The sequence below is a fragment of the Pogona vitticeps genome, chromosome 2, assembly GCF_051106095.1.
Source record: "Pogona vitticeps strain Pit_001003342236 chromosome 2, PviZW2.1, whole genome shotgun sequence".
Lineage (NCBI taxonomy): Eukaryota > Metazoa > Chordata > Lepidosauria > Squamata > Agamidae > Pogona > Pogona vitticeps.
The window spans coordinates 297,958,069-297,983,087 of NC_135784.1; the positions used below are offsets into that span (position 1 = coordinate 297,958,069).

At 41.7% G+C, this 25,019-nt stretch overlaps 1 long non-coding RNA gene across 1 annotated transcript; it reads left to right on the plus strand.

The window, feature by feature from the left end:
• The first annotated feature begins 4,335 nt into the window (after positions 1–4,335).
• On the plus strand, positions 4,336–15,685 carry LOC144586243 (uncharacterized). Its single transcript, XR_013540957.1, has 2 exons — positions 4,336–4,416; positions 13,076–15,685. It is a non-coding gene; the product is annotated as an uncharacterized LOC144586243 (long non-coding RNA).
• The last annotated feature ends 9,334 nt before the right edge of the window (positions 15,686–25,019 follow it).

The window sequence follows — 25,019 nt, forward strand, 5'->3', positions numbered from 1 at the left end:
TACCTATTTATCTACTCGCATTTGCATGCTTTTGAACTGCTAGGTTGGCAGGAGCTGGGACAAGCGACGGGAGCTCACAAGCGATGCTCAAAGTTTCCTCACAAACTCTGCTAAACCCCAACGTAAATGTGTATCCCTATGTTTGTCCCAAAGCAGTTCAGGACACTGATTCTGAAGCCAACTTGAAGGAATTTAAGACTAGTACTGGATAGGAGAAAAATAGAGAAGGGAAACTGATTTTCTTTATCTTAGCTCTGTGGCATGTCTAGCACTAGACATTTTTCCTTGTCGAAGCAGGACTCTGATCGAGCTGTTACGCCGATGCCTTCTGTAGCTATCAACTCACCTTGCTTTCTGAAGTTTACAGCTAACTATGCAAGAATGCCATGTCTCCCCCACTCCCACCCTCCCTTCCCCCACCTTCCCCCCCAATTGCCACGGCTCATAATGTAACATGATACAAGAATGTTTTGCGGGCAACGTGCCCAATTTGGCTAGGAGGCAGGGCACTAGGCTGTCATTTTCATCATGAGAAAATTGGTCTTTTGGTGTAATTTTCTTCCTGTAATTAGTCTCTCTGTGCTTTTTAGATTCTATGTCATGCTGTCAATGCAACATGTTCGACAGCATACCTGCCGGGGAAAATATTTGCCAAGGTGGTGAGGAAAAAAACCCCATTTTTCATTAAAGACATCATGGGGGAAAATATTGTAGGAACCTTTGAAAAACCAGGGACAAGACAGCTCTTAAGTGGCAACAAAGACCTTATTTAACAGTAGGTGTGAGACATAGCATGGCCTGGGTTTTTAAAAAATTATTATTATCTTATCATTGGATGTCTTTTAGTGGCTCAGGATTCACAAGAAATATCTTGAGGAAAACAAGTAACAACAAAAAATGCTGCTACTAACAGAATTGGGGGAACCCGTTACCTATTAAAATAAAACAAGAGGAAAAGTACAAGATAACAATCTTGTTCTGATAGCACCAAGGCCTTGCATATAAAGAGAAGAACTGGTGGAAATTAGGTGAAGGGCTTCCAATAGTGGTGTCCAACAGCCAAGAGAATAAGGAGAGAACAGGGTGGCAGAGAGAGTAATAGGGCAGGGTACACACAGAGAGTGTGTCAAAGCTATGGTTTTTCCTGTAGTGATGTATGGAAGTGAGAGCTGGACCATAAAGAAGGCTGACCGCTGAAGAATTGATGCTTTTGAATTGTGTTGCTGGAGGAGGCTTTTGAGAGTCCCCTGGACTGCAAGGAGATCAAACCTATCCATTCTAAAGGAATCAACCCTCAGTGCTCACTGGAAGGACAGATCCTGAAGCTGAGGCTCCAATACTTTGGCCATCTCATGAGAAGAGAAGACTCCCTAGAAAAGACCCTGATGTTGGGAAAGTGTGAAGGCAGGAGGAGAAGGGGGCGACAGAGGACAAGATGGTTGGACAGTGTCATTGAAGATACCAACAGGAATTTGACCCAACTCCGGGAGGCAGTGGAAGACAGGAGGCCTGGCGTGCTCTGGTCCATGGGGTCATGAAGAGTCGGACACAACTAAAGGACTAAACAACAACAACAACACAGAGAGAGAGCACAAGCACAAAAGAGAGCAGGGGGAGTTATGAGAGAGGAGTTGGCAAAGATAGAGTCCAATGAGAACTTTGAAAGAGACAGCTGATCTCATCCATGCTTTCAAAAGAAGTTCTTTGGGTCATCAGCCAGAACAAAGCAACAAGCAGTTGACTGATTAATTGAATGTCTCCAAATGGATTTATTTAGGAGCAGCCATAAACATTCCTCGCCCTTCTCCTAAACCACAGCAGTCTAATAGCATTCCTAATCTCTCTCCATCCTGCACCCACTATTCTAAAATGAATTAAGTGAAGAGAACCAGGATTAAAATCTGGTTGCTAATACCAACTACAGCAGAGTTGATGTAATTTACATAAGTATTTAGTAAATCAATGCAATTTACATAGCTATTTAATCATCACCATCCTAGGTGCAGTCAAGTCATTTCTGACCTATGGCGACCCTGTCCAAGGGTTTCTAGGTAGAGAATGCTCAGAAGTGCTTTACCATTCCCTTCCTCTAGGGGGAGCCCTGGGACTGTGCAGCTTGCCCAAGGGCACCCAGGCTGGCTCTTCTCCCTGAAGGCACAGTGGAGAACTGAACTCACTGACTGAGTTAGATAGATCTACTCTAGTTTTGTCTAGAGGTGGGATTTAGGCCCAATATTTTAACCTGGACTCACAAGGATGGGATATTTTAATCCCTGCAAATCACACATTTTGTCAGAGTCCAGACAAAACAAGACAGGATCAGACCTACCAAGAAAAAAAAGAGAGATACTGACACAGAAGGAGGCCACAGTTTCAGTTCCTGAGTCCTGACCGAAGTTATGTTTTATTTTTATAGACACAAAAACAGCTGGGGCAAAAATAATCCTAACAATTCCATTGCATTTTGTCATTGGAATTTATTTTTTCTTATCCCAACCAATGAAATTTACTGGGACAAAAAATTGGCCAGTACTATTTTTAGGCAAACCAGGGTGGGCAGAAACCGAAGCCCCTGTTTTTAGCTTTCAGTAAATTAATCCCATTTGATGGGACAGGGGGTAGGGACATTACCTTCTCAGTACAGTGGTGCCTCGCATAGCGACGATAATCTGTGCAGCAAAAATCGCTGCAAAGCAATTTCGTCGCCATGCGATATTAAAAAGCCCATAGGAATGCATTGAAACCCCTTCAATGCCTTCCTATGGGCTTAAAACTCACCTTTAAGCGAAAATCCTCCATACGGCGGCCATTTTCGCTGCCCGGTAAGCGAGGAATCCGTCCCAGAAAACAGCAGGCGGCCATTTTTTTTAACCCAGTGGCCATTTTGGAACCACCGATCAGCTGTTGGAAAATCATCGCTATGCAATGATCGGTAAGCGAAACAGGGTACCGATTATCGCAAAGTGATTTTTTCCCATTTAAAACATCGCAATGCGATTGCAAAATCTTCATCGCTATGCGATTTTGTCGTTAAACGGGGCACCCGTTAAGCAAGGCACCACTGTACATTCAAAAATATTGTTGTTTTGTGCTGTCAAGTTCCATCCAATTTAACAGAGTTTTCAAGATATGTTAGATATTTACCAGCATCAACTCTCCACCCCCATGTTTCTATGACTAAACAAGGATTTAAACACAGGTCTCCTAGGTTCTTGTCCATCACGCTATATGCTGTCTCTCATTCAGGAAATACAAGGCATACTAGTTGCTCCATTTTTCTTTGTTAGTTTGATTTTTATTAATTTGCACCAAGAGTTTCAAGATTTTTTTCTGCCAAGAAGCTCTCTGAATTTTAATTTACCTATTTATTTATTTAGTTGATGTATTTCTACCTATATTTGAGCGCAAGCTCCTCTCATCAATGAACTTAACAGTTAAAATGATAAAAACAAAGCCAGCAAATACAGAGCATGAATAGGAGAGGGCAGAAATAAGATTGATCAATAGTTTATATATGACAGAAAGCAGCAAACAAAATTAGTCAGCTGTTCAGTCAACAATAAGAATGAATAGTTTATTATGGTCAAAGGCCATTAAACAGTCAACAATAGGCTTAGTACCATAAAAGCTGAGAAGGAAGATGGAACTAATAAGACCCCCCCCCCCATCCACCCACCCATCCATAGATTCTTGATTTTCTGTGTTTTTCCAGGAAAATATAACTTGTTGGAAAAAAATCTTAGATTATAAAACATATATTTTAGAATAACGAATCCAATGCTTGATAAGTCAAGATTTCCTTAAATTGCTATCTGGAGTTTTCTCTCTTTAAATGATTTCTAAGCACATTTCCAAGAATTTGATGTTGAAAGGGAACTTCCAAATGAACTTTTAAATTTTGTAGAATGAAGAACAGCTTCAGGTATTTGATCCAGGAATGCAGTCTGTGATTCTGCCAAGCATATTGCTCTGGCAACATTACAGCGAGGCCTTTGCACAACACATTCTAATTAGACAGTTTCATGAAGAGAAGAATGCACCAAACAATCTGTGGATACATCCTCTTGCCTGTTGGAAGAAAAACAAGTCAGAGTGCAGCTGCTGCCATGATCAGATGACATGATAAACATTTTACGGAGCAAAGTTCTGTAGCCAGTTTACCCTGTGCTACTTGGGATGGGATTTTTTTTAGATGTTTTGGACTACAAACCCTATAATTCTCCATCTCCCAATCCTATAGTTCAGACATTTTAGAGGCCTAAATGTGGCTCACCTGGGAGAAAGGCCTACACTTTAAGGCCTAGCTAGGCCTAGCTTCCTATTCAGAAAGAAACCTCCTAGCGAGCACTGAGGCAGGAAGACGCAGCTTGGTTCGAGCTAAGCCTTAAAGACTTCTAGTTTAGGCCTTTCCCCCAGGTGAGTCACATTTAGGTGTCTGGCTGTTTGTAGAAGTCCCAGAATAGAGAATTATGGGATTTATATATCTTTGAGGATTCTCAATCATCCAGGTGAGGTTATCTGGAACATTTCAACCTAATAAGAAAGAAGTCCATTTGTTATGACTCAGTTTCTAGATATTGGATTTATAGTTAAAAAATTCAAAAAATTTCTGTCCCTAATATGACTAACAGGAACAATTGAATAGGGTACACCATTGCATGATTCCCACAGTTCTCTGCATTATTGTTATATCTGAGTACCCCTAATGGGTGTCTGCCCCCCATCCCAAGTTTTCTTCTTACTTCTTCTCTGGAGATGAACGCTTTATGTGCATACACGACTCTACGGAAGAAACTACTTTCAGGATACATAACAAATCATATGTTTTAGGATTAGTTTGATGGTTACTTCTGCTCTCAAGAACAAATCTTGTCAGACTAACTTTATCTCATGTTTTCATCTGGTAACCTCCCAGCTAGATGGTGAGAATCCTGTAAACATAATATATCTTGACTTCAGCAAAGCTTTTGACAGTGTCTCATGACATTCTGATTAGCAAGCTAACTAGGTGTGAACTGAATGGAACAACTGCCAGGTGGATACATAGTTGGTTACAGGATCATACTCTGAGAGTTCTTATCAATGCACTCAAACTGGGTGGAATTGCTAATGCCCTGGAAGACAGAAACAAAATTCAAAAATCTCTTCGTAGGCTTGAGCACTGGGCTGAAAACAAGAGAATGAAATTTAACAGGGATAAAAGGGATAAGTGCAAAGTTCTACACCTAGGAAAAAGAAGTCAAATGCACAGTTACAAGATGGGAAATACTTTGTTCAGTAATACTACAAGTGAGAAGGATTTTGGGATTGTAGATCACAAGCTGAATATGAGCCAACAGTTCAATGTGACTGCAAAAAATGGCAAATGCTATTTTGGGATGCATTAACAGAAGCATAGTCTCCAAATCCCATCAGGTACTAATCTCCCTCCATTCAGCACTGGTCAGGCCTCATCTAGCATACTGCATCCAGTTCTGGACATTGCACTTTAAAAAGGATTTAGACAAACTGGAAGAAGTTCAGAGGAGTGCAACAAGGAAGCCAAGCTCTGTGAGGAAAGTCTGAAAGAACTAGGCATGTCTAGCCTTGAGAAGAAAAGACTGAGGGGATATATGGTAACACTTCAAATATTTGAAATTTTGTCATAGAGAGATGGGAAAGGGTCATTTCTCAATTATTCTAAAGTGTGATATATGTAATAAGGGGCCAAAATTACCAGAAGTCAGACTTCAGGTGAATATCAGGAAAAACATCCTAGCTGTTAGAGCAGTATGGCAATGGAACCAATTACCTTGAGAGGTGTTGAGTGCTCCAATACTGGAGGCATTAAAAGGAAGTTAGACAACCACCTGTTAGATATACTTTGATTATGGACTCAATGACTTTATAGGCCCCTCCCAGTCCCATGATTCTATGATTCCATTTTGCTAATTTAGTACCCGAATATAGCCCTTGCTATTTGGGAACTAAAATTGGGAACTAAATTTGGGAACTAAAATTGGGAACTAAATCTGGAGCCATCAGCCTTGGCTCCAGATTTCCTGGCTTTGTGGAGGTAGTCTTATAAAATAAACTTAACTTTGGTCTTAGAACTGGCAGGTTTCCCCTTTCCTTTCCTTTTGTCACTGAATAAGACAACAGTCCACATAGATCTTGTCTTCGAGGTGAACCATGTAAGCCCTGACACCACTGTGGAAGAAGCAAAACAAAACACAGGTGTATGACTTTATTCAAAGTATGCAACAGAAAGACAGATAGATGGATAGCCTCCACTCCTCTATTATCAACCATGTCTCAAGTTTACTGTGCGATTCCATTCAGAGCGCCTCCATCCATCAAATGCAAATTGTTCAGCAACTTCCAGGACAGCATGCACCTCACAGAGCATCTGTTCTGTCCTGTTGTGACGCCATGATGATAAACTGTCCAAGATGGAGTCATCCTTCAGTGGATTTCTAGCACCCTAGGACAGAGGTTGGTTCTGAACGATTTCAAGTGACAGCCAAGCCCAGACACTCCAGGTGGCTCTTGCTCATCGTAAGAATGGCTCCTAAGGAGAGAGCAACAGTAAACTGTGGTTGCGCCAGAGATGTGCAGAGGCTCCCTGTTCATTTACAGCCATAAGCCTCCCTAGAAGAGGGAAGGCCCTTTGATTTCTGTGCCATCGTCCAGTATTCATGAGACTCAAATAGGAGGAGGCGGATTCTCTCTTTAAAGTGGAGGTGGGCAGAATGCAGCCCAAAGATTGGACGTGCTCACCCCTGAGTTCAAGAGTGACCTATCAGCACTGTTTGCCACCCCCCAACACCCCCACATCTCCAAATAAATTGTAACCCAATCTCTCTCTTTTTGTTCATAACATCTGCACACAACCTGCAGGGATACAGTGGTCAACTGAGCTGTTTGTAGCTGAAGCTTTTTTTCAAGGTTCAGGAGTTGGCATGGGTGGCCTGTGGGCCTCTGAAAGTTTCCCACCCTGTTCCAAATATAGAGTTATGACTCACAGGTTTTTGTTGTTTTTATGGTGACCCTTGTATGAGTGAGAGGTCTCCAAAATGCCCTGTCCTCAAATACTCTGCTCAGCAATTCTAAACTCAAGCCTGTTGCTTCCTGTAGGGAGTCCGTTCATCTTTTATTTGTTCTTCCTCTTTTCCTGCTACCTTCCACTTTTCCCGGCATTATTGTCTTTTCCAGAGAATCCTGCCTTCTCAAGATGTGCCCAAGGTAAGACAGGCTCAGGTTTAATATTTTTGCCTCCAGAGATAGTTCAGGCTTGAATTGATCTAGGACCTACTTGTCTGTCTTTCGCATTTCAAACAAATCAGTTTTTTCCCTCTAAGCTTTCTTAACTGCACAGCTTTCACACCCTTACATGGTGATCAGAAATACCAGAATATGGATGATCTTGGTGGTAGTCTCCAGTGACACATCCTTACATTTGATGATCTTTTTCTAATTACCTCATTGCTGCCCTTCCAAGGCTTAGCTTTCTGATTTCTTGGCTGAGCTCTTCGTGTAGATTGACATTTTAACTGAGGTTTACAAAATCTCTTAACTATTTCAGTTTCTTCACTGTCAGCATTAAAGCTCTGTAGTTCTTCTCTACTCATGATTTTTGTCTTCTTCATGTTCAATTGCAGTCCTGCTTTCCCACTTTCTTCTTTCACTTTCCCTAACATTCATTTCAAGTCATTGGTGCTTTCTGCCTGATAGATACCAGATCCTAAATAAGAGGAATATGATTATTCTATGTCCTATTAGACTCTGAACATTAGGCGTTACTGTCATAGAACACAGAGTTTGGAAGATACTGATTGCAAGTAATTATTATCAGGGAAAGTACAGTGGTGCCTCGCTTAACGAGCACACCGTATAACGATGAAATCGCATAGCGATCCGTTTTTTCGGATCGCTAATGCGATCGCTCAACGTTTTTTAAATGGGGAAAAATTCGCTTTGCGAAGACCGGTAAGCGTTTCGCTTACCTATCTTCGCAAAACAAACCCCGACGATCAGCTGTTCGGCGGCCAAAATGGCCGCCGGAAGCCGGGAAATGGCCCAAAATGGCCGCGCGCAGCGTTTTCGCGCCCTCGTTAAGCGAGGCGAGGGCGCGAAAATGGCTGGCAGCCATCCCGAAGCTTCGCTGAACGGTGAGTATTTGGCCTATTTGGAACGCATTAAACGATGTTTAATGCGTTCCAATGGAAATCGCTGCCCCGTTCAGCGATGCTTCAGCATAGCGAAGGTTAATCCAGAACGGATTAACCTCGCTATGCGAGGCACCACTGTATAGTAAATTGCATTATGATTGTAATTTAGCAATATTTCTTTGTGGCATAGCTGTAACCCTAAACAGATTATGGTATAGTAGAATGCAGGTTGTACCTGATCTTCTGTGTGCTTTTTTTGGATGGTTTTGTTCAAAGAATCTTTAGAATTGCAGCATGATAGAACAGCTCAGATTTCTCGATTACACAATCCTAGCCCTCACCTCAAAGGAAAGTGCTTAAAAGTTCCTTGGGGAACAGGAATTGCTTTAAATCCAGCCTGGATTAAAGACTGTATCAATTCTACATCATTACAGTAACATGAAACCACTGTAACTCTTAGGGATCCATCATAAGACATTATGGGATGTGCCACGTTATGATGGACTTAGAATTCTCTGCTAAATGGCTCTGGTGTAACTCTTCTGAGCAGCAGCAGAGAATTCTAAGTCAGTGTCTAAACTACATATCCCAGAATGCCATAGGATGAAGATATAGCAGTTAAAGTAGAACCAAATTGCCGTTACCTATATCGTGTGGATGCACTCTATAGACACAGTCCTAAAAAGCCAGGATGCCTTAGGGCTGCCTGAGGTGACGACGAATTAGCTGAAGCTGTGCTAAATCCAAACCCTTCTGAGCTTTGGGAGGCTGGAAATGACTTAGAATTGCTCTTTCCCTGGCCTAACTTTGTGCTGGCATCATGGCTGTGAGCTTGGGTGGAGCAGGCATAGTTCCTCTCCTTTCCTCCCCCCCTTTTTTTGGCTCTTCTGCCAGCTGATGTCAGCCAAGACAGCTGATGTGGTGGCAGATCTGACACTAGTTATCACAAGGGGTTGCACCAGCCCAAAGGCAGTAGTGCTGGCCCATTATATCCAGTGTAACTTTGAGTTTGGATTGCAGCAACCCACAAACCATCACTCTCTCTCTCTCTCTCTCTCACACACACACACACACACACACACACACACACACACACACACACACAGAGAGAGAGAGAGAGAGAGAGAGAGAGAGAGAGAGAACCAGTTCATTTTTGGGGATGGGCTACCTGGTCCTGCCACCTGGTCCTGCCACCTCCACTTCCTCCTCTGCCACTGCCACAGGCCACCGGTGCCATCTTCTGAGGCGGCAGCAGGCTCCTGACGGGGAAGCTGGGCCTGCTGCCTTTGTGCACCTTCCCGCCTCTCAGCTGGGAAACCGGACCAGATAGGTGGAGGCAACAGGGACGATGGGGCGGGAGTGGTGGGCCATCCCATTTTGGCCAAGCAAAATGCCGTGCCAAGTGGCAAAAAGTCCAGCACTTCGTTTTTGCTTTCCCAAAATGGGTTCCCTGAACCAGCCCATGAACCGAATCATAAATAAGCCCATTTGTTTTGTTTTTTCCTTCTGGTCCATGGTTTGGTTCATGCTCATCACTCGTGGAGAACCTCCAGGTATTGTTGAATTCTGTCTCCCCTCCAGCATGACCAAGGGCGAGAGATGATGGCTGGTCCAGTACCATCTAGAGGTAACTGACAGAGCTTCCCGTATAGTGACTATTTTAGGATCCTAATCTTGAATCTTTAATTGAAGCAAGAAAGATACAGATGAACTTTACCGAACAAACTGCCCCATCTCTTTCTCCTTTAAAGTAAGAACTTGAGTAGCCAAAAGGAGGGCAGCCAAGAACCACAACTGGTATGCTGTGTTCTTTCCATTACCAGCTTTGGCTCCCTTCCCACCCCCCACCCCCAAAAAGGCCTGTTTTCACTTGCCAGGGTGAAATGTGGAATGGATGGTGTCCCCCTCTCCTTGCAAAATGTCAGCATTCCTGTGCCACCTATTGCTAAGCAACCCTTTGTGAAAATACATTCCATTTTCTGCTTTTCCCATTTGGCACCTCCCACCGTGTTCTTTCATGTTCAGTTCCACCGTGTAACAAATCAAAAGACTTGTTTTTCTATCTTTGGGTGCCAGTGCAAATTGTCGCCATCCCTGGAAGGAGAGGCGCATGAATTGGCAAAAAGGAAGAAAAAAAGGAAAAAGTTAAGACCTCCAAATGACTTGCATGTACTATTCAGTGGAAGGGAGTGGGAAGCCAAAAACATTATTCCTCCCCTCCTCCAAAACACACACACACACATACACACACACACACACATTAGAACTTCAAACTCATCAAAGAAACAAACACTTTTAATGAAACATATGCAGGAGACATAGACATAGAAGATTCACAATGCATCTGCTGAGGGACCAGAAGGCTTATCAAAAGTGTGAAGTAGGAGAGAGAGAGAGAGAGAGAGAGAGATTACTGGCAGAGGATACCAGAGGAGAATAAAGAAACATTAAAAGGAGAAGGCACATAAACAAATCTATCCAGTGAGATTCGGCATCACTTTCCCTCATTATGCAAAAGGGCGACTGTGTGTTCCCTGTTGCACGGAGTGTTACTTTGCATTGGTGACTCATGAATGGTGGGCCCACTATGAACTGCTGTCGTGCCATGGAGCAAGAGCCAAGCTAGCTATCTGCTGCTCCTGTCTCTTCGTTCATGATGGGCAGTACTGTTGCCTTGGAGGGTAGGGGAGAAAAATCAAGGATGTGACCTTGAATCATAGGCTAAAGGACAAATTTGCCTAGCTCATATAGAAGCATTAAATCCTAGATTTGGAAGGGACCTGAAGGATCATCAAGCCCTAGCCAACACAGTTCAAACATTCCTAACATAGGTCCTATCAACTTCTCTTTAAAAACAAAGGACTGTCCTTCACCTGACACAGCACTTGATTGTCCTGATGCATAACTTGTGTTGTTGACAAGAAGCTACCATTAGGACAGAATATGGAGAGGCAAAATTGTTGAGCCTCTACACAGAGCATATCATATGGAAAGCCAGACTAGACTGAGATGGAGGAGGATTGAAAACTGGTGGGAGAAACATCAGTAATTTAAAATATGAAGATCACATCATCTTACTAGCGGAAAGCAGCAATGTATTGAAAAGAGGACTGTTAGGGGAAATGAACGAAGAAAATGCCAAAGCAGGAGTGTCGCTGAATGTTAAGAAGAGAGCTATTATGACTCCAGAAGAACTACACAGCTTTAGCACCGACAATGAAAAAAATGAAATACAGTGGGGTCTCTACTTAAGAACTTAATCCGTATTGGAAGGTGGTTCTCAAGTTGAAAAGTTCTTATGTTGAATCTGCATTTCCCATAGGAATGCATTGAAAACCATTTAATCCGTATCTGCTCTTTTCCGTCCATAGAAACTACAGTGGAACCTCTACTTAAGAACTTAATCCGTTTTGGAATGGTGTTCTTAAGTTGAAACGTTCTTAAGTTGAAGCAAAATTTCCCATAGGAATTGACTGAAAACCAATTAATCCGTTCTGGCTGTGTTTTTTTGTTATGTAGAGGTGCGTTCGTACATTGAAGCATTAGTTCCCATAGGAACTAATGCAAAGCTGGTTAATACGTACTCTACCACTAGGGGGAGAATTTTTTTTTTAACCTAAGATGACCTGTTAAAAAAAGAGCAGGAAAGTTTTTTTTTTCCTGTTCTTATCTTGGATTTCTGTTCTCAAGTAGAAGCAAAATTTAGCAAATGGAGCTGTTCTTAAGTTGGATTGTTCTTAAGTAGGGACGTTCTTAAGTAGAGACCCCACTGTAGAGATTTTGTATACCTTGGTTCAATCATCAATCCAAATGGAGAGTGCAGCCAAGAAACCAGAGGAAGATTGAGACTCAGAAGGGCAGCAAAGCAAGATGGTCCTAGATCAAACCAAGCCTCAACTATCTCTGGAGGCAATAGTGTTGAGGCTGAGGTACTTTGGGCACCTCATGAGAAGGCAGGATTCTATGAAAAAGATAATAATGCTGGGAAAGGTTGAAGGCAGCAGGGTAAGAGGAAGACCAAATACGAGATGGTCTGACTCCCTACAGGAAGACACACAAGCTTGAGTTTGCAGCAGCTAAGCAGGGCATGTTGGAGATAGGACATTTCGGAGATCTCTCATTCATAAGTCAGAGGCGACTTGACAGCACATGAGAACAACAAATCATCTCTGAGATTTCTCTTCCCCAGGCTAAATATTCCCACCCTCCTCAACCATTCCTCATAGGATTTTGAGTCTAGATCCTTTATCATCTTAGTCATATGCCTCTTGACCCCTTCCAAAATGTCAATGTCCTTCAATGGTTGTGCCTAGAACTAGACACAATACTCCGGATGAAATCTGATTTCTGTTAGATGCTGGCTAGAATCACATAGCTTTTTTTGCTGCCTGGTTGTATTGTTGACTCTTATTAACCGAGACCTCCACAGCCTTTCCTCTGGCTGATCAGAATACCTTCTCTGTTGTCAATCCTTGAACTGGCTCTATGAAGTTGGAGAAGGTGGTGGGGAGAATCTTCGGCAACACTTGTGCTGCGGTAGCTTGATGGGGTGTAACTTTTTCATACAGTAACTCCCAACATTGACTGTTTTTCCCCTTTCCCACTGATACCAGTTTATTCCACCTTCAGGTCTGGCATAATTCTTGGCGTTTTTAGACTAAATTGGCTGGGAGTTGAAGTCCAAAATGTAACTTTTTCTGAACTCTGCATCTAGAAGTGAGAGTATTGATGGAATATGGAGGATTTAGAAGTGGGGGTTGGGGGAGAGGTGTTGTTGGAATGTGGGGATCTTTGATCCATGACTGACTGTCTACCTCATCTTTCATGCCCACAGAATGGTCCAATTCAGGCTGTTCCATGAGCAGGAATGACTTTTAGCAAAATTTGGATCAAAAGCGCATCTCATCTAGCATTCCTTTTTCCAGGATGGCTGGCTGGAACATGCGTCCGGAAAACCCACAAGCAAAGATGACGTCGACAAGCGTCCTTGGGTGTTTGCTCTCATTTCTGGCAATTGGACAATCAACATTCTATTTATTGTTATAATTAAACTCTCATCCATGGTTTATTTAATCAGACTCAACACAAGATGTTTTGCTAGCTGAGGGAGAACCTTGAACAATGCCCATTTTGACATACTGTATGAGGTGGGAAATTCCATGGGTACCTGCCCTCCCCATCAGTGGCAGTAAAAACATAGTTATAACAAAGGCAGAATCTGATAATTCACTGCAGTTTCTTAACAGTCAACATTTGCTACACGTGGATAGCTCCTCAGTCCAGTGGTAGGGCCGGCCCTTTATTTTCATCCCTTGAACCAGAACTAGTCTGTATTAGAATGGCTGTTCTTCTTCCTTCCTAAAGCTCACCATTTAGAGCTACAAAAGAATGACTCAAACACCTTCCACCATACTTCCAATAACCATTCTGCATATCATGGAAACCATGAAAACTAGGAAAGAAAGAGAGAGAGAAAAATCCCTGAGATTCTTAAGATACCATATTCATATTCTGCACCAGATGCCCATAAACGTTAGCCATATAGAAATACTCCATAAAACCCAATATTGGTTGCCAGGTTATGAATATTGGCTCATTTTGTGAAGATCATTTAGATTATGTTTTATGCATAAAAGGAGAGGGAAAATAACTGTAAGTTTCTATGCGGAAGGTTTTTGTAAGATAAATAGATGTAACAAAACCGGGAATTTTCTGTGTTATTATTTTAAGTTTATTACAATGCTAACAATAAAATCATCATGTTGTACTCCTGCAATATTTCTAATTTGCAAATCTATTAAATTATTGTACTTCCACACAACCTAGGAATTTGCATTGCAAATTGGAAGAAAAGGGTTTTTTCCACCTGCAAAAACCCCTCTCTGTAATCATTAACATACATTTTATTCTTGATGAAAGATGTTTGCCTGCCTGTGTGTAACATAGTGAAAACAAGAACACGATTACAAAATCTCCTGTTTCCATTTAATTGTAAGTCATGCATGTTGTAGCATACTTTTTCTCTGACCTTATATATACAAGAAGACCTTCTTCATCCTGTTTGCTGAATAAGCTTTGACATGTAAATGTAAATAAGTGCATACGAACACTCTGGAGATAAATAGTAACAGTTAGAAGTCTGTGGAGTTAGCTAGCTGGTTTAGAGCTTTGGGTAACAGGACTTCTAAGAGCTCAGTTTAAATTTTGCTTAAACTTAACCTCTTCAGTAACTGTGAGCAATAAATTGGAGCTCAAACTGGTTCCAAGTTGGAACTTAATTAATCACATGGAAGAAAGACTCGAGAAGCACCAGGAATGCCTGCAGAGTTTTCTCTGGTGCTCTCTCTGTTGCTTTTCCATTTCACTCCACCTCATCTGTTTTCCAAAAGCAGTCAAAGGTTGAAAACCAAAGGCTGAAGAAACATTCATGGACTTCTCTTTTCTATGCAGTTTGCTTCACAGAGGAAGAAAATCACCTATGCTCCAGTCCTCAGCCTAGCTTTGGCATATGTGGGAAATCTCTGAGTGAATGAGAGAAATGACTCAGACTCTATTACTGGATCAATTGGTTGGGTAGACTGAAATCTTTATTCATGGGTGAAGGCCATGTTGAGGAGATCTCAAGAGGTGTGTTTCTCTTTCTCTTGTCTGAGAACAGGATATGTGCAGATATATCTTTAGCAACTGTTGTACACATACCTCTCTTATGGGGAGAAACAACAACATTTCGGGGAGGATTCTTTGTTACCATTGCTGTTTAGCATCTCACTAATCCCCATGTCAATAATTGTAAATAAAACTGGATTAGGCTACCATATTTCACAACAAGCTGGAAAAAAATCAATCATCTCTTATACACGGATGACCTAAAACTATATGCAAAACGTTCCACAGAGATAGAACTATTGCTAAACACAGTGCAAATGTTTAATGAAGATGTCCAAATGACATTTGGAATTGACAAATGTACAGCTCTGTCTATACACCATGGCAAGATCCAAAAACTAGATGGAATCAAGTTAAAAAATGGCAATATTGTAAAATCACTATCAAATGATGAAAATTATAAATACCTTGGAATACTAGAAGCAAAAAACATTGTGCACACAAAAGTTAAAGAACTGACAGAAAGGGAATACACATCAAAAGACTGCAGAAAATCTTAAAATCAAAATTAAATGGTGGAAATAAAATCAAAGCCATAAACACACGGGCTGTTCCAGTAATTAGATACCCAGCTGGAATAATAGATTGGACTCAAAATGAATTAGAAGAATTGGATCGAAAAACACGGAAACTAATGAACATGCATCACACACTACATCCAAAAAGTGATGTGGACAGATTATATTTACGATGAAAAATCAGAGGCCGTGGATTACTGCAAATACAGCAGGTAGTAGAGGAGGAAAATATGACTAAATGATTATATCAGTACAAGCAGAGAAAAATTACTGAAAGCAGAGAAAAAGGAGAATATTTTAAAAACAACATAAACAAAGGCTCAATATAAGAAACAACAATTTGAAAATAAATTAAACAGCTAGAAAAATAAACCACCACATGGACAACACCTGAGAAATATTGATGGAAAGCATGATCAGAATTCAACAGGGGCATGGCTAAAACTGTGGACCCTTAAGAAAGAAACCAAAGGCTTGATTTTTGCTGCACAAGAACAAGCAGTCCAAACCAACATGATGAAATCTAAGATCCAAGGAGTTAGTGCTAACAGCAAATGTCGACTCTGCCAAAAAAAAAAGAGATGAAACAGTGTCACACCTCATCTGTGAATGTCTAAAGACTTCACAAACAGATTACAGAGTTAGACATGATAGAGTGGCAAAGTTAGTGGTCATTATGCAAAATTTATAACTTGTCAGCCTCCAAAAACCCATGGGAACAGCAGGTAGAGAAGGTGTCAGAAAAAGAAATGTCTGGATCATTGACATTGTAATTCCAGTGGATGCCAGAGTTGAAAATAAAGATGTATTCAGAATTGGAAAAATTAATAAAGTACAGAGACCTGGTGATCAAAATATCTAGCCTCTGAAAGAAACACACTTCAGAAGCCCCTGTAGTCATTGGGGCTTTGTGGACAACATCGAGAAATTTCACATTATACTATAAGCTCTTGCAGATCTCGGAAATCATGCTATCAGAGCTACAAAAAATGGCAATATCAAGAACAGCATACATACTGCACTGATATTTAACATATACTTAGGTTTTTGGTTAAAACTTGTATCTGTTATATAACACCTGTCAATGTTTTTATTATGTTGACTGTTTCTGGTGTTTCTGAATAATAATAATGTGCCATCAAGTCAATTCTCACTTTCTGTGATCCTTTTCAGGGTTTTCCATGTAGAACTTCATTTGATTGCCCAGCTGTGCCACTATCTGGATAAGAAATGCCTAACTGTGGCTCATGTGTTGGCAATCTCTAAAAGAGACCACAGTAATGCTCTCTAGGTAGGGTTCCCCTTGAAATCTGTATGGAAATGTTGACAGGTCCAAAATCTGATGAGCAGACTGATTACAGGTCCAGTTGATATGAACACATAGCCACAGTCTTCACATTCCTTCATTGGCTCCCTGTTAGTTTCCTTGCCTAATTTAAGGTTCTGGCCATGACCTCTAAAGCCCTTAGTGGTTTAGGACTTAATACTTGACAGAATGTCTCAGCCACAAAACAGCTACTTATTCCACCCACTTCTCACAGTCTGTGATGTTAAAAATGGTGACACCTAAGGAAGCCAAAAGAGCTAACACCAGGAATTGTCCTTTCTTGGTTGTGGCCCCTTTCTTCTGGAACAAGCTTCCTATGGAGTTTCATTAGGCACCATCCCTTTAATTATTTTGGAAATTAGTAAAATCAGAATTATTTAAAACTGCCTTTTATCAGTGCCTTTAATCTCTGACAGGAGAGATCCAATTTTGTTTTAAATTTGTTTAATTCTATTTAAATACAGTTTTTTAAGCTAATGATTCTATGACATGTGTGGTTGTGTTTTTTTTAATTGTATATTATATTGCCAATTTCAATGTGATTTGATGTGTTCTGAACCACCCAGAGAGTTTTCACACTAATGGGGCAGTATACAAGCTGAAATTAAATAAATAAACACCACTTTGATCTAGCATTTTATTCTGTCTAATATAGAAATTGGCTCTTTGTTCACTCGCAGAAGCACTTACACAAACATATCACTTGCTGGATAGCTCAGTGGCTTAGAGGTCGGGAGTTCGATTCCCCACTGACAGGAGCTGGACTTGATGATCCATCTTCCAAATCTGCAGTTCTAAGATTTTAAGATTAAATGATGTAGCATAAGGAATTTCAGTACTGTAAGCCAAAGCCTGAAAAAATTACTTTTTAACACTTCAATCCTTAGACTCCCCCATGAAGCTTGGAAAGACAGCAAAGAAGGAGCCAGCGTTGTTGTGGAAATCAATGTACAAGGAGTGTGTCACCAACAGAAATGGTCCCTTCTTCGTTGCTTCCTTAGCCTTTGATGCAACATGGAGGAAAGTCAGAGATACAGATTTCAGCATATGAATGGATTGATATGGGGGAAGATTATCCCATAAAATACCTGAGTCACCTCATACATAACAGTTACTTGGGTCCTTTCAACTATGGTACTATGTTCACTTTTATGTCCATAGAGGGCTCTGGTGATGTCTGTGATCCACTGGCAAAACTCAAAAAGTCCAGAGCAGAAACATGTGTTGGGGGCATCAAGCTGACTGGAAGCTCAGTCAGATCACCAAATCCTGCATCTTCATGGATGTGCAGTCTTGTCCCATCCTTCCACACACACTGTCTCATTGTTCCAAGCATAGGAGCTGAATAGTAAAGGTTCTGGTACTGAAGGTCATGGTATGCTTCCTTCTTTAGTTTCTCCCCAAAGGTCTGTTTATCGTACCATCGAGGATGCCCTTTAGTTTTGCCAGAGAACATTCAGAAACTTCTTTGCATTTTGTTTCACTGTTGTTGCTGCAAGGAGGTAAAAAGGTAAACATGGGCGGTGGAATATCATTGGTTTCTCTTCCCAAGCTCCCTTTTGCCTTAGGTTACTAGCCGTGTAAAACTCGCTGGCATATGCTACCGCTTCCGAGAGGCCGTTTTAATGAACACTCTTGACCTTTCAGAGAATTTCGTTCCCTTTCTCAATTTCACAAATATCTGGAAAAGAGGTCAGTCTTGTAGGATTGTTGGTCTTGATCCCACTTGCTTTTCTTGCTTGCTTCCATTATGTCCCAATTTAAACTGAGCAGAAATGGTAATGAAGTGAAAAGGCAGAACCCATTTTGTAGAATATTGGTCTGTGAAACCCAAAAACAATGGGTGAGGGTGAAGAGATCAGATCTCTCTCTCTCTCTCTCTCTCTCTCTCTGGACTGTGAACAATGAACCCAGCATCCATCCAGGATCTAGTTTTCATTAAATCTTTGCTGTACAACTTTAGGTATTTGAAAAACATCCTTCAAGGGCCACTGGTGAGTCACAGACCAGATGTTAGCTGTCCTGGGAGAGGTTGAGCGAGCCCTTTCCTTCATTTCAGCGGGTAAATGTCAATGGAAGGTTGTTATATCAGTTATATTTCCATATGAGAGAGAAAGAGTTTTTTTGCCACAGGGGTGTTATATCAGAGGTCCGTCAGGGAGCAGCTGCTGTTTGTGGAAAAATAAGATGGGTGAATGGCTCTAAAACAGACAGGCCAGAGGCTAGTTCTCATGATAGCCTGCCCATGCTTTCTTCTCCTTGCCCACAAGGAATACTTTAATCAAGCTTGGCCGCAGTGTGACATTCCTCTGCAGCCTTGCCTGCCAAATCGACAGTGGGACAAAACGCTGGGCTGTCAATAAGAGCCCCATGATAGTACAAGCGATTGCTTGTAAGGGAAGTGGATAAATTCATGAGGTTAAGGCCATCCATGGTTACCAGTGATGATCACGAGATGTTGTTTCCTGTATCTGGAGCAAGATGCTTCTGTGTACCAGGTGCGACCGGGGATTGTAGCTGGAGGTGGGAAAGTTGGTAGAAAAAGTTTACCGTTCGTTAGTGAGTATGGGCATGACCCGCTGGTTGGGCAGTTCATTTCCTAGCTGAACAGCTGATTCACGGCTCAGCACCCTGCCCCCTCCAGCGGTTATCCCCATGGAGGCAGCGCATGGAGGAGGCAGAGCAGAGTGCCGTTGCCTGAGGTGTGTGTGTAACTCTCTCTTTCTCTGTGTGTGTAAATATAAAACAAGTATTGCAAACACAAACTTTACAAAAAAATTCTTTCTTTATGTATATACTTATAAAGTATATAGACGTGGTGGCGCTGTGGGCTAAACCGCAGAAGCCTGTGCTGCAGGGTCAGAAGACCAGCAGTCGTAAGATCGAATCCACGCAACGGAGTGAGCTCCCGTCGCTTGTCCCAGCTCCCGCTAATCTAGCGGTTTGAAAGCATGCAAATGTGAGTAGATCAATAGGGACCACCTCGGTGGGAAGGTAACAGCGTTCCGTGTCTAAGTCGCACTGGCCATGTGACCACAGAAGATTGTCTTCCAACAAAACGCTGGCTCCATGGCTTGGAAACGGGGATGAGCACCGCCCCCTAGAGTCGGACACGACTGGACAAAAATTGTCAAGGGGAACCTTTACCTTACCTTTACCTCACTGTCCATAAGTGGATGCTAAAATTTGTAGACCCCGAATTCCTCTCACTAACATCACAGCAGGAGTTGCATGAAGAAACAAAGAATACAAATACCTCTTTGAAGCCGAATAAATCCCAGATATATTTATAGACTGAGGCAGGAGATCCGTAACGTAAAGGAAACAGCATATAATCTTTAAAACCCTAAAATAAAACACACATTGAAATGCAAAGACATAAGAACACTATGTGGAGCCAGCTTTCCAGTGCCCCTCCTGCACAAACATAGGGACCTTCTACTACCTAAACCAACGTGCCAGGGTAGCTATTCTCAAGAGGAGCCCTGTGGTCTTGTGGGAGGCCCTGGCACCTTGAAGGGACCACAGACTGGAAACAATTCTTCACACATCACGTTATAAGGTTTTGTTATGTGACTTATACAATCCTGATTCCGCTTATATTTACCTTGTATTTCACATGCAGCCCTATTACACCTCTCATGCCTAGTCCCATCCCTCTCTACCATACCATTTAGGATTCTGCGTTCGCCCGTCCTTGGGATTTTTTTTTTTACACCACTCAGTATCATGGGCTGGTGTTGATGACAGAACGGGAATCTGAAGATCCAAAACTAGGGGAAGCATTCCAAGGAAAGCGGTCAGAGCTCCCACTGGCCTTTTTTTTAAAAAGTGGGCCTAGACCTGGAGGCCCCAGGCCCAGCCTCTTAGGCATGGGTGGCTCATGGTCGAGAATGGGAGGAGTCCTCAACCTCCAAATATGGAGGGAGTACACCCTGATCTCAGCCACAGGCTGCTGTCACCCAGTTGTTGCTCTAACAAGGAGATGGACCATCCCGAATAGACATGTTAGTATAAGCCCTGTGGGCTATTTAGTTTAACCTGGTGTGTAGTGGGTGCAGAAGTCCTTGGAGGGAAAACTGTGCTTTCAAAGCTTCAGTTCTGAGAGTGCAAACGAGCTGGAGAAGTAAGCTTCTGTTTCTCTTTGATCAGGATCTGGGCCCTGAAGCACTTTGATCCATGTAGTAGAGTGTTGGTACCTATATGCAGGAATCTAGAACAATGTATTTGTAGAATTGTGCATTTCTGTTTTATTTTGCAGTGCTGGGGGTTTTCACATCCTTTGTACAGAGGAGGGCTCCAAGAACTGGAGATCTCCTGCATTTTGGAATAAAGAGATTTTAGAGGACTTTCCTATGAGCAGCTCTTGCTCTGCCACTTCATCTGTGCAATTGTTTAAAAAACTTTAGTTTTATGAATGTGAGATATTGTGCTTCTGTATCCATGATTCAGAATGTCAGGAAATGGCCTGCTATTGCTGCACCATAATGTGCCTGCACTTCCAGCAGAAAAAAGGATGCCAAGCTTTACATAGCAAAGAGCAGCCTGAATGTTGACAACACAACTGACAGCAGTCAAGATGTTCTACACACAGTGGTTCCAAATCTTGGGTTCTCAGAGGTGGGAATCACTGCAAGATACCCACTTGTGCTCACTACCATTCACAAAATCCCAGAAGCTGGCTTTTTTTTTTTTTTTGATCAATTAACTGCTTCTCATCTGAACACAAAGCAATTGTCTGAGCTGTTCTTCAACAAATGTGAACGGTAGTGAGTATTCTTTTCTTCTATTTTTCATTTTAAAACAAAGGTGCTTCATGAATCAGAAAGGCACAAGACACTGTCAGCTTCAGGACAGGTCATTCAGACTCAGAACAGAAGAAAGCAATCAACTCTCTCTCCACTTCAGGAAGTTCACTGGCAGTCTCCAGCCAAACTTCCTGGTGTGGATAGAGTGGTGGTACCAACCTTGGGTGCCCAGATGTTCTTGGACTATAACTCCCAGAAATCTGGCCAGCAGAGCTAGTGATGAAGACTTTTAGAAGTTTTAATCCACAAACTTCTGGGGGGGTCTAAATTTGAGAACCACCAGCCTGGAGAATGGCATTGCTGTAGTCTACTCTGAGTACACAGCCAGAAACAGGTAGGATCCTCCTTGCTCTGAATGATGTAGGGTAATTTTTAAAAAAAAGGAAAAAAAGAGGGAGATTGGGATTAAGAAAGAGACGAAAAGAGAAACCATCAAATTGATTCATATAGTTAAGGTACAGAATAACATCTGTCCTCATCCTAACAAAGCAATAGCCAAGAAAATTAGCACTGCATCAATGCAACACATTGTTTTGGAACCTCCCAAACATTCATGTTAACAAATTGCTTATTTACTTAAATTACTAGTAGCAAACAACATGACAGATTATACTCAAATCTATCCCAAACTCTGGTTATGTTTCATTATATGTTTTCCCGAAAATAAGACCTAACCTGAAAATAAGCCCTAGTATGATTTTTCAAGATGCTCGTAATATAAGCCCTACCCCAAAAATAAGCCCCAGTTAAGTGAAACCCTGCCCTCCACTATTGTGCAGCAACCAAAAGAAGATGACATGACTGCTTTTTAATAAATGTAGAGTGTTGTACATGAGAAAAATAAAGCATCCCCTGAAAAGAAGCCCTAATGCATTTTTGGAGCAAAAATTAATATAAGACCTTGTCTTATTTTTGGGGAAACTCGGTATGCTGTCATGTTGGTATGGACTTTGATAGGTCTTTCAAAGTAAGTATGATATTTAAGGAGTGACTTTCCCTGTTCTACCAGCACCAAGGGAGTTTCCATGGCTGAGCAGGGATTCAAACCCAGGTCGCCTGTACCTTAGTCCATTACACCACATTGAGTATCTTGGTGGAACTGCCCAAATTCCAAGGATGCAACTTTGTCTATGGACTGTGAGGAATAGGCTACCAATTAGTAACTATGTGCTTATGAGTGAATCAGGATGGGCAGGCAAACAGATATGCCCAGCAACTAACCTACCACCCAACATCACATGTGACTGTGGACCAAGATCCTTGTCTACCCTGGATGTAAAAAGGCACATTACCATTCAGTGGTTTAAAAATGGTTTCTTAAAGATAATGTTCAGAAGAATCTGGGTCTCATTTCATAGGGGAGAGAAAAATCCTTGAATAGCTGAGAGTAACTGATGTGGTTTCATTGAACATTTCACCCCCATTTCTTTTAAGTGCTGACAACAGATTTATTTTACTTGATTTTGTTTTTGTTTTTCAGATGCACACCATGCTGGAAAAGAACTGAGGTCATGAACAATGAGAAGCACAAGGACTTTATTAGATTATAACATTTGTATCAAATTAATGTGGGTGGTCTCCGCTTGATCAAACGTCTGACAACTTGAGGAAAACGTCTTGTTCTAGAAAATGAATAGATTATCTGCAGGGGGGAAAAGGCAGGTTATTTTTGTTGCTGTCAATGTGTTTTATTTTAGGAGCTAATTCTTTCCTACCCATATTGAAAAGATCTAACTTCTTGAGAAAGCAAAGGATTAATGGCTTAATGGGTGGTACCAAGTCTTTTTTCCCCCCACATGTGTGTGGCGAGATAGTTATTCTCTTTGCAAAGGGAGTGGAGTTGTGATTAAGTGTTTTGTAGATATGAACGATGTGTAGAGATTAGGCTGGTTATGGGAGAGACAGACAATGGATGAGAAAGCTTCCCATTATAGCTGTACCTCGGTGGGTAGACAAAATCTCTCTGAAATCCATACACAGTAGAGCAGCATGACTCAATAAAAGAACTCACCAAGGAACCAAATTGTTAAAATTAAGATGATCACTGAAATTCTCTTTTTCTTGTACAGCTAGCAGCTCAGGTAAATAGTGCGGTGAGAAAAATACTTTTCATTTTCAAAGGGGTTTGAAACAGTGACTTTCCTTTCTTCCAGCATCACTGAGCATCTAATATCTTTTCTGTTCTTTAAATAAAAGGAAATCACTAGTACCACCACCACCACCATTATCATCCATTGTTATTCTGTTGTTCTGGACACCACAGTTTAAGAAGGATGCCAACAAACTGGAGCAAGTTCAGAGGACAGCAACAAGGATGATCTGGGGGCTGGAAACCAAGCCCTAAGAGGAAAGACCAAAGGAACTGGGCATGCTTAGCCTTCGGAAAAGAAGACTCAGGGGAGATATGATAGCACTTTCCAAATACTTGAAAGATGGTCATACAGAGGAAGGGCAGGGTCTGTTCTTGATCATTCCAGAGTGCAGGACATGTAATAATGGGCTCAAGCTACAGGAAGCCAAATTTAGGCTGAATTATCAGGAAATACTTCTTAACTATTAGAGCAGTACAACGATGGAACCAATGGTGAACACTGAAAAAACTGCCATCCCTCACATTTTACAAATCTGAATGTGCTGAAACAAGAAAATACAGGATTCAGATCCTTCAAAACTGATGCTTTTATGTTTGTTCTCAGTAATTTAAGTTTGCAACAATGGCATTGGTATGGCACAATGTTTCAGATGGCATCATCCTAGAGATACAGTCTCAGTAGCAGTTCTGTGGGATGTCCTTGCTGTCAACACTGGGTCAGTCACAATGGTGCCATCCTTTAAAAGAGCGGTGGGCAAGTACAGACCCTCTGGAAGTCACTCTTCAACATCAACGCTCATCAGCCTTAGCCAGCAGAAGCAATTGGGAGCTGAAGTCAAAATCCTGTTGCACAGTCATTCCAAAGGTGTAATGATACTTGGGATGATGGATGGGACAGGGCTGTGTCTGTGACTAGTAAGGACATACTGTACTGAGTGGAGTTAAGAAGGAAACAAGGAGATCTTGAACTTCCCTAAAAGGGTTAATGGATAGCTCAGTGAGTTGGGTATCTGGCAGTCCAGCCAGAGGTTGGGAGTTCAGTTTCCGTTGTGCATCTTAGAAGAGCCAGCCTGTGTGGCCTTGGGCAAGCTGTGCCATCCCACTATGCCCGTGGAAGAAGGGAATGATGAATCACTTCAGTATACCTGGAAACCCATGGAAAGGGTCACCATGAGTTAAATGACTTGACTCTGTAAGTCAAGTCATTGACTTGACAGTACATAGTTATCATTATTATCATTATTGTTGTTGTTGTTTAAGAGGCATATACATTATTTAAACAAACATTGCTTCCCACAATCTGGGTTGGCTGGAGTGGTTTTATTAATAGCCCTTAGCCTGGGCTCCTCAACTCTTTAGCTGGCTCCACTTATTTAATTATCTAATTATTTATTATTTCAACTGATATACCACCCCACACTGCAATGCACTCTCTGGGCGATGTACAACAAAACATGC